We start from the raw sequence: 9,241 nt of genomic DNA on the forward strand, positions 1-9,241 counted from the left end.
ATGGTGTTGTTGAGTGAGTCAGGTCTGGAGCGTTAAAATCAATATGGACACTTGACGTTTCGTTTCATGAAGATTTAGTCGGGTATATGATGTAATTTCAAATGTTGTTAAAACAAATGTCGACAGAAGGAAGTTGGTTGGTTTGGTTTTGTTTCAAAGTGATATATTTTGGGTTGGTTCCAACAGAACCATGGATACGATCATACGAACCACACCAATCCCATAGATCTTAGGACTTTGGTCACCAAAAAACCCGATTTGCAGCTAATCTAGTGTAGGGAAGAAAAAATCAGTGGTCGACGGATGTTAATTGATTTAGGGGAATACGTGATCGGTAGTGGCGTTATCACAGCTCCCAATTACGAGTGTTGGTTGATTTGAAATATAAAGAGTTGTGATTTATCAAGAGTTAATGCCGGGTTTTAGGTAGAGGTGGTGGGGCAACATTGGTGGCAGTGTTGTCGGAGTGATAATAGTGATGGTTGTCAGAGTGCTTGACATGTTGAATGAAGAAACCTTAGGTTAGGGTTAGAAAGAGGATTAAATGGTTGGGTGAATTATTGAGAAGTGAAAAAAATAAAGAAAATAGCAAATGCATAAAGACATTTATATCCTGAATTAACGTTGAAAATTAATGAAATTGGGGGAGTTTGCATGAGAAGAAAATAATGATGGCATTTCTCGGCTATTTCGCGCTTTGTAGTATATATCGGTCATTTCTTCGCGCTTTGTAGTTCGCGCTTTGTAGAAAACAATGCCATCAAACTAACCCCTGTACAAACCTTCATCCGGCCCTCACTCTCTCCGTACGAGCAGTAATTATTAAGCTAAATCTCCGTCACTTTCAGGTGAATTAAGCCATGGATTACGTCACATTTCACGCTTAAAAAAGGGTTTGTTTGGGCGTAATTACGGAGAATACGGTTTACTGTGACTACTAATTACGGGTTTTCGTCATTTGTTTTGAGCCGACCCCCAAACAGATTTGCACCACCACCGTTGCTACACCTTCCCCTAAAGAACAACCCGCCGTCACACATCAGTAACCAGCATCATCTCCTCGTCATATCCTCGTCCTCTCCTCACCACCACCCCTACTGCTATTTCAATTTTGCCTTTAATCCTCGGTTTTGGGTCTGCCCGCCAGGTGTTCGATAAAATGTCTCAATGAGTTAATCGGTTTTTTTTGGGTTTACGGAGGGGAGAGCAACTGGCGATTGCTCTCCTTTCTCCTCTTATTTCGGGTTTTTACTCCCAAAACTCAGCTCGGGTTTGTTTGTTGGCCTTTTTGTTGTGAGGGGTTATGACAAGGGCTCGGATTGTCAAAGGAGCCCCATCAGGGGAGGTGGGCACGGGAAGTGGACATGGTTGTGTGGTTGATGAGGGTGCTATGTCTAAGACCCTAGACAATAGTGTGGGTTCGGTGGGTGTTTGGCCATGTCCTTTTAGGGGGTTCCATTGTTGCCCGGATGGACGGACGGGGTCAAGGGGGATCTCTCGGTTAATTGCGCATATCAAACGGCTTCATTTGTCGTCGGATGAGCGGAAAGTGACCCTACGGGACGCCATTTCCACGGATTGTGATTTATTTATTTCGGTTGGGGAGGCTTTTAAGGCCTCGGACCAGTGGCTATGTGGGGTGCGTATGCGTCCAAATGCTCTTAAACGGACGTGTCATCATGCTGATGGAGTCACCAAGTACAATGAGGGTGTGGGAGATGTGGAGGAGTTTATTGTGGGGAGGATGTTGCTCCCTTGGGAGGGATAGTGGTGGATGAGGTTCTCCTTGACCGCGTCTTCTCTCTTCCTATCACAACTGTTAAGAGCATCCCTCATAGTTGTTGTATGGCATTTGCTCAAGCTGTTAACTGCGGCTCTGGGTAAGGTAGTTGCTATGCCAGACTCTGTTGAGGTGTGGGTGAAACTTTTCTTGTTACCGCGGTGCACGTTGCGTGTTTTCAGACCTTCTAAACGTCAGGAGCGCATGTACGATAATAGAAAGTCTTTGCAATGTCATAGTATTCAACAAGCACTAGCAAGTTGGAGTGTTAAGGATGGTTTTGATGCGCTTATTTTATCCCTTTTTGCCACACCTATAGGGGTGAACTCGAGTCATGAGAAGCCTCTCGCTAAGCACGATGATGTTGCGGTATGCGCCAATGTGAAACAATGTTTACGAAAAGTGGCGGACGGGCATTTCACTGCCGCCATTAAAGTATTATGCTCTTCAGGGGTTGCACCTTTCGGCAATGACACTTTAAAAGCGTTAGTGGCTAAGCATCCCAATTTGCCCCCGCCGGTTATGCCTGCTTCATTGCTTTCTGAGCCTCCTCTTGTTGTTGATGAGGATTGTGTGCTTGGATGCATTAAATCCTTCCCTAAAGGGACGTCATGCGGACGAGATGGATTGAAGGCACAACATATTTTGGATGCATTTTGTGGAGAGGGGTCGCCGATTGCTGTTGGGTTACTAAAGGCTACTACTACGATGGTTAATTTATGTTTGGGAGGGAGATGCCCAAGGGTTTTGGCAGAGTTCATTGCGTCGGCTCCTCTCACACCGTTGCTCAAACCGGACAATGGGATTAGACCCATTGTCGTAGTACCATTTGGAGAAGATTGATATCTAAGGTGGCTATGAGGGGTGTTGGGAAAGACATTACTAAATACCTGTGCGACTTTCAGTTTGGGGTGGGAGTCCCTAGTGGTGCAGAGGCCGTTCTTCATAGCGCGAACAGGTTTTTAAGTAAGTTCCATTCTGATGGGTCATTTGCTATGCTTACTATTGATTTTTGTAATGCCTTCAACTTGGTGGACAGGACTGCCCTTCTGAATGAGGTTCGAGCCCGATGCCCATCTATTTCCTTATGGGTGAACTTTTTATATGGGCAACCGGCCAGGCTATATGTGGGGGATGGCCACATTTGGTCCACCACTGGGGTTCAGCAGGGGGACCCTTTGGGACCTCTTCTTTTCGGCTTAGTTCTGCACCCACTTATTCATCTAGTCCAGAGTTCCTGTAAGCTTCTCTTTCATGCTTGGTACCTAGATGATGGTACAATTATTGGAGACTCTAAAGAGGTTGCTAAAGCTTTAGATATTGGTCGGAGGGTCCCCGCCTGGGCCTTGAACTTAATATTAAGAAAACCGAAGTATTTTGGCCGTCGTGCAATGGGGTTAAGGTGCAGGAGGGGGTGTTTCCCTGTGAGATTGGAAGACCGATGCTAGGTGTGAAACTCCTCGTGGGAATCGTTAGCCGGGATGCCGGGTTCATCAGTGAACTTGCTATGAAAAGGGCTTCGCGAGCTGTGAAGTTGATGAGCTATCTCCCGCATTTGCGAGACCCTCAATGCGACCTCCTTTTGCTCCGCTCATGTATGGGAGTTGGAAAGTTGTTGTTTGGTCTCAGAACATGCCAACCTGTGTATGTAGGGGAAGCAATTTCTGTGTTTGACAATGGCCTTCGGGGGGCGATTGAGGACATCGTGGTTTGTGGTGGTCCCTTCTTTGGAGATTTTCAAGGGAGGTTGGCATAACTTCCGACTCGTTTTGGAGGTTTGGGTTTATGTTCTGCTTCAAACGTTTCTACTTATGCGTTTGTGGCCTCGAGGGCGCAATCTTGGGAATTGCAAGACCACATTCTTCGAGGTTGCAGTATTGATGGGTTTGACTCCGATTATGGGAGTGCGATAGATCGGTTGCACATTTCACTTCCCGATTTTGACATTAGCGGTTTCTCTAATAAAGACACCGCCCCCCTAAAGCCCAACATGCTTTGGCGAGTGCCCTTTATAGTGGAATCATCAAGAGTTTGGAAATGAAGTTTGATTTATCCCCTCGTCAGAAAGCGGTGTTTGAGTGTCTTCGGGCTCCTCGGGCTCAAGATTTTTTAAGTGTTCTCCCTATTGAAGGATTGGGCCAACATATGTCGGGTTTGGAGTACCGGGCTATCCTGAAGTATCGGTTAATGATCCCTTTGTTTCCGGTAGATGAGCCGTGCCCAGTTTGCCGTAAGGTTTGTTTGGATTCTTTTGGCGAGCATGCGGTTCACTGCAAAGAGTTGCCTGGGTTAAGTACAGGCATGATTTGGTGAGGGATGTTCTATGCGATGTTCTTAAACGAGCCGAATTTCGGCTAAAAAGGAAGCCCTCGTAAACTTTCTTATGGATCCTCAAGAAGGAAGATCTACATTACGACCGGCCGATATTCTTGTTTTTGGGTGGGTAGGGGGAAAACACGCTTGTGTCGACCTCACAGGAGTATCCCCTCCTGTTGGGATTAGGGACACTGTATTTGTAGCAGGCTAGACAGCATTGAAGGCGGCATCGGGCAAGGTTGCTAAACACGAGAGAGCTTGTTTGGAGAATTAACACGTGTTTATCCCCTTCGCCTTTAACACTTTTGGTTTCTTAGCTCCGGATGCCGTGGACCTTTTGAATAGGGTTCAGAAAGTTGTGTATAGTAACGTATCAGCCCATAAGAATCAAAACTTTGTTTTTAGTAAGATTGGGTTTGCTATCTGAAAGGGGTTACGGCGCAGCTTGTTGCCCGCTTACCTGCCACTTCATTGTAAATCGTTTGAATGTTTCTATGAAGTCACTAAAGTTTATCAAAAAAAAAATAAGTTTGTCAAATAACCACGTTTTCTCCCCACTGCCATATTTGCTCATTATCCACCTTCGGCTTTTCCCACTTAAGATGGAGACGTGGAATATCATGCCACTTGATTTTTTTTTTTTTTTTTTAAAAGTAAATTTCTATAGAACTTTACTTTTATTGAGTTGATGACATAGTAACAACTAGAATAATTAGTAGTAGGCTAGTAGCCAAAAAGTTCTTCACTTTTGGTGGGCTCTATTTGCGACTAAGAAATTATTCCAAGATGAGCCCACAATCAACATCCGGCCCATGTTAATTTTGGTCGGCCCTACTGGATTGTTGCAACCAAACTAAGTCGATGACACGATGGACCAACCCTTCCAAATTATTGATTCCGGTTAATGTCATTCGTACATTCATTGACCCATGAAGCCAGCTAGCTCCATTATTGGACCCTAAATCGTGACCCACCTTCACGGCTCACGTATACTTGATTCCAGCCGCACCTTATTTCAGATGTCTCAAGTCCACAGTCCACGGATGTGATTTTTTCTCCTTGGCATTATATTATTCCTAAACTCGAAGCATATTTTTATGTATGCTATATTTAATGTGTTAAATTATAATTTTATAACATGATAACACATGTATTTTTAATATTTTTAAGTATTTTAGATCATACATAACAAGAAAAAAAAAGTAAATAGTTTCGTTTTGGAATAAATGTAAAAATATGTTGATCATGCAGAAATGTAAAGATGTTTTTTGAAGAATATAGGATTGATTAAGAGAAAAAGAATGTTTCCAGTTCCGTCCCATAGGGGTGGGCAGAGTGGCCGACGGACCAACCTTTTTCGGAGGCCATTATAAGTTTGTGCATTTATACAGATAATATACAAACGCTTATAGTAAAAAAAATATGAAGCTAGCTCAATTCGTAGAACGTTTCACCATCAAGTGCAGTCACCCGCTAAAATTTACGTCTTATATCTTAACTAAAGTTGATATAAGGCCCGTTACTTGGCCAACCTCATGAGCATAATTCTTTATGACCCCATTTAACAGATATAGTATGTTCTTTTTAATATTTAAAGAACAAAAACCCCTTTAGATTTAATACCAAAAATGATAGCATAGCTTCATGAATTATGATTCATCTAAGTACTTAAATCAAATCATTTTTCTACTATACTTTTGTTTTATTTATTGTTATCACCATTATCATCATACTATTGACTTTTTAGATAGGAGTTAGTGAGTTTATAGTTTAGAGTTCCATTCTTTGCCCGGGCCCCTCGAGTTTTAGGGCTTGTTAGTGACGATCCTTGGTGTTTATATAAATGTATGAAGTATGATATGACAGCGATTAAACGTGTTGTCTTTGTGTTATGTTTTGTATTGGAGAAGCTATGTGAACACTTGATCCGCCTTTTCCATAATTCTTATATGCATTTGGTAGCCCATTATTCACAATGATTGCGCTCGTGGCACATGCAAACCCTATCATGCATTGTTGTCAGAGAACCGCTTCCGTGTATGTGTGTGCACTTTATGATTATGGATGTAAGTGGCATTATGTTTGTTTACATGTTTTTTTAAGTTGGTATTGATAGCGAACACGAATTACTAGGGGTGTTTAAGAATTTCGGATCGGATCGATCTGAATATCCGAATATCTAAATCGGATTAGAATAGGATTCGGATATTTCAAAAAAATCGGATAGTTCGGATTATTCGGATATTTGAATAATCCGAATAAATAAAATGAGTTTTAATTATTGAAATTTGGTTTTATTGGTGAATTGTTTTAATTTTTAAAATTAAGATGGATCAAGGATTTAATTAGACTTTAGTTTGAAGTTTGACTTTTTTTGTGTACGCTTTATTTTAATTTTCCGGTTTTATATTTTTATTTAATTAGACGTTTGTGTAAATGTTTGTTATACGGTTTATTTCGGATTTGTTTGGATCTGAATCTATCTAGAGTCAATTCGGATCGGATAGGAACACCCCTAATTCGGATTAGATCGGATTTCAGATAGGGTCGTAAAAATTTCAAATCCGAACAATCCAAATAGAATAATCAGTTATCGATCCGATTAACACATTTTCGAGTTACCAATGACAAGCGTAGTTGCTACTCTAAGGTGATCGTGGGGTTCTTACTGATGTCACACATTGCAGCTAGTTAGAAAACCAATGTCATGAATTCCTATTGCTATCAAACTAATTAAGTTGTCATTACAAAGGTCCAATACAGTTTAACCCATTATATATAGTCCAGTTAACTTGCTTAACTAGTTATACAGTTTAACTCTTATATGGTAGTTATGTTTTGATTTAAGAGTACTCCTGTCAAAAACAAAACGCCCACCGGGGGGCCCGAACCCACGACCACAAGGTTAAGAGCCTTGCGCTCTACCAACTGAGCTAGACGGGCTTTGTAACATTTCTGAACTTAATCACATAAATAATTAAATCCATTCAAACTTGTTTTTATGAATCATTGAGATTCTCATACTTATATTCCTTTCTTCTCGTCAGCATTGTAAAGGAATTAAAAATGATTCAGTTAACCAGCGAAACCGAATGATTGACACGACTGAATATGAACCTAATTAGTTATCGGTTTCGAGTTTTTAGAACACGATCAAAATCAATGGTCAAGGATAAAAGAATCAATGATGAACAAGAACTCAATCCTAATCATTAACTATTACAAACCAAATAACTTATTAAAGTAAATGCACTTCATAATAACTCAAGACCATTTAACCAATAAAAAAAACAATAAAAAATAAACATAAAGACTCTTCACCAAATGATTAAATCAGAAATTCAGAATCTAAATCCAAAAACAATTACTAACAGTGGAGTATAGGAAGGTTGCTAAGCATGAGACATTGTGTTTGGAGAATCAGCACGTGTTCATTCCATTTGTCTTCGACACTTTTGGATCCCTAGCTCCCGAGGCGGTTCGCTTCTTGGAGCGTGTGCAGAAGGTGGTCCACAGTGACTCGCAGAGCCCGAGGAAACAAGGATTTATATTTAGTAGAATAGGCTTTGCGATTCAAAAGGGGATAGCGGCGCAGCTTGTTGCTCGCTTACCCATTATCCAGATGTAGTTCGGTTTGTGTTATATATAAAAGGATCAATATTACTAACACAAACTCTAGGCCCAGAGATGATCACGTCAGCTCATCTTCATGTTGAATCTTGGATGTTCTCGACTCGAGTGTGGAGCAGCCCTCAAATTTCCAAATCCCGAACCTGCGAATCCCATACAAAACTTTCGCAGCCAAGGCTGATGCCTCATCTCCTCCTGCCAATTCGTTAGAACTCTACTTTTTTTTTTTTTTTTTTTTTGTGACATGCTGTTTTCCTTTGTTCGGCTAGTTAAGTAGCTAGCACTTCAAAGTTCAAACCCATTTAGAAGCAACTGAGCCCAATTACTTATTAGCCCAACTTTCATTCCTTTGTATATATTTGCGAGCCCATACTGTGTTTCTTGTACATCTGCATTAAAAATTTGAACTAGAAATCAAAAGAGTGATCACCTTTTTTTAAATATATTTTTTTGAAATGGCTAACGTGGATCACTGACGGCCCCATAGCCCACACATTCATCTCCATTCCCATAGTACAAAGATCACCCTCACAAATCCCTCTTTCCCAAACCTCAAACACCATATTCTTTTTTCATTTAAATCACGTATCATCGTACTTAGATTTGAGTTATATAAATAATAATATTAATTTTTTACCTTTTAAATATATTGGGGAAACTTAAACTTTGTGAAGCTGATGATTTGTTACGTTTGATGAAATAAAATGAGAAATAAGTAAAAATATATATTTATAAACATATAGATGTATTTAATAAATAACTAACATAAAAGAAACGTGTGGTGGCAAAGTGATACAAATTTGATCGGAATCAATGATGTTGATACTAAATAAAAATAAAATGTTATAGCTAAGAAAATTACTTTAAATAAAAAAAAACATATAAAAAATTTGTAAAAAAAAGTATGAGCCAACTTTCATTATTAATTTTTTTTATCTAAAGCTTCATTAACTAGAGTGTGTGTGATTTTAATATACTATTTATTCTTAAAAATTGTAGTAGTGATGGCACACGTAGTCACGTACTATGTTTTATTTTTCTTTTTCAAAGTTCTATCTTTATTATGTAGTTGTAAGAATTTGAACATATAATCTTACACTCATAAAAGATACCGAACCATTAGACTAATAAGTCATGAACATGTGCTATTGTTTTTTAAAGAAAAGTTTCACAATTGAAGTTAAAATAATGGAGAGAGCTGCAATTTTAAATAATGGAGAGAGCTGCAAACGAATCTTTCTTTCTTCAGTGTTATCATTTTCAAATATGCACGTACTTGTTTATCTAATTTACACACCCACTGACCTTAATTTCAAATCTACATGTTTTATCCACGATAGGAGTATGTGGAGCCCTCAATTAATCAACATCTTTTTACCTAATAAATCGGATGTAGTTATAAGGTTGTCAACCAGGGTTGTCCAATCAAGCAAAGCTTGGTACTAGGGTATAATCCCAAGGTTTTATCATTTTTATTGAAGCACTCTTTGTATGTAGTTATAAGGTTGACAACTA

General features: G+C 39.7%; 1 non-coding gene across 1 annotated transcript; it reads right to left on the reverse strand.

The window, feature by feature from the left end:
- Positions 1-6,966: 6,966 nt before the first annotated feature.
- TRNAK-CUU (transfer RNA lysine (anticodon CUU)) lies at positions 6,967-7,039 on the reverse strand. Its single transcript has one exon. It is a non-coding gene; the product is annotated as a tRNA-Lys (tRNA).
- Positions 7,040-9,241: the final 2,202 nt, after the last annotated feature.

Source organism: Bidens hawaiensis, unplaced genomic scaffold (assembly GCF_021521415.1).
Source record: "Bidens hawaiensis isolate Kalapana, Puna unplaced genomic scaffold, B.hawaiensis_p1.1 tig00026291_1, whole genome shotgun sequence".
Lineage (NCBI taxonomy): Eukaryota > Viridiplantae > Streptophyta > Magnoliopsida > Asterales > Asteraceae > Bidens > Bidens hawaiensis.